Source organism: Rhincodon typus, chromosome 24 (assembly GCF_021869965.1).
Source record: "Rhincodon typus isolate 14 chromosome 24, sRhiTyp1.1, whole genome shotgun sequence".
NCBI lineage: Eukaryota > Metazoa > Chordata > Chondrichthyes > Orectolobiformes > Rhincodontidae > Rhincodon > Rhincodon typus.
In genome coordinates, this window is record NC_063355.1 from 40202853 (window position 1) to 40204487 (window position 1635).

General features: G+C 49.2%; 1 pseudogene; it reads left to right on the forward strand.

Annotated features, from left to right (window-relative positions):
- Positions 1 to 1276: 1276 nt before the first annotated feature.
- The window catches only part of LOC125481035, a 5901-nt pseudogene continuing 5542 nt past the window's right edge, over positions 1277 to 1635 (forward strand).

The window sequence follows — 1635 nt, forward strand, 5'->3', positions numbered from 1 at the left end:
TAACATTAAGTTTAGGGATAATGTTGGACGTAGATGCGTCCCGGAAAGGATTTACAGCATATCAAACACAGGATGACAGGCCTGTAGTCAAAAGTCCTTCCATCAGGCCAGGTAAGCTACTCAAATCTAGGAAGGGAGTGTCTCGCTCTTGTTTTTTGGAACACACTGATTCCACACATATCAATTCCATGAACATTTCATCGTTGTTACCAATCACAAACGGCTGGAAATGATCTTGCAAATGCATCCCCACTGCTACAACACCTACATCTGAGGAACCAAATATATGACTTCAAAGTCCAACACAAACCAGGCTCACAATTCCCAATGCCCACAGCCAACTTTCCAACCCTAGCTAGAACAAGAGGTCTTCTCTCAGCCTACGAGCGAATATTGTCAAATCTGGTGTGGAGAGAAAGCGGGGGGTGAGATCCTGAAATTGCATGATCAGTCATGACCATACTGAATAATGGTGCAGGCTCGAAGGGGCCAAAGGGCCTCCTCGTGAACCTATTTCTATGTTTCTGAGATCGAGGACAGAAGCTCTGGCTTCTCCAAACTGCCCATGTAGATTTAATTCTTAATCTCAGAAACCATTCTCATGAGGTTTTTCTGCGCCCCTTCTAATTCCTGCAACATCCTTCCATAGGTGTGGGTGCCTCGTTCTGTGTCGTATGTTGCTTGGTCTCTTTGTAACATTTTCCTTACCCTCCCCTGGCCTAGCTGTCTGTGTGCGAATTGAGAAAGAGACCTTCTGGGGAAGGGATTAACCATTGGGACAGTTTATTGAAGTCGGCTTTGCCTGAATGTTTATGGATCTGTGCTCAAGAAGGACACTTTTTTGACAATCTCTCCGACTGAGTGCGGAGGCATTGCTGGTGGAAGGTGTCTAGTGCTCTCATGTGTCGCAGAACAGGAATTTGATCTGGGGGTGCCAATGTTGGACTCACCTTATGAAGGGGCAGCGACTCCAAATAAACCAGTTGGACTATAGCCCGGTGTGGAGTGACTGCAGGAATATGGTCATGGCAATATCTGGGTGCACTGGGGGACTGTTGCTGATGGGTTTTTGTTCCAGGGTTTGAGCTCTCTCTCTCAGTGTTGCCCTTCTGAAGCAAGCTGATCAAGTATTCAATCAATTCCCAGATTGTGTCTTTGCTGTGCAAGGGGAGATCTGAGGATCTGCTTGAACACAGCAGCAGTGGTTCCCTAACCCAGTTAGACAGTGAATATTGCTGCTCTCCACCTTGCTCAGGCTGGGCAATGAGCCAGATGCTGAGGATGTGACGCCAGATGAGGTGGTGTAGTCTCCGCCCTGTGTATGGGAGTGTGGGTTTGCAGAGACACGCTGTCCTTCTCCCACACACACACACACAGAGAGAGAGAGAGAGAGGGGAGCCCCCAGCCTCCCTGCACTCACACACCGAGAGAGATGTCTACACACAGGCCGAGCCCCACTGCTCGCTCGCTCGCTGCAGCCGCCGCTCCAGCCCCGAGAGCAAAGCTCACTCACCCCGGTAAAGCCATCCTGGCAGGTCAGTCACTTCACACCGAACACAGTTTGGTGCTGTCTCCTCACAATTACACCTAGTTTTTAGATTGTGTGTGTGTGTGTGTATGTCTGTGTGTGTGTGT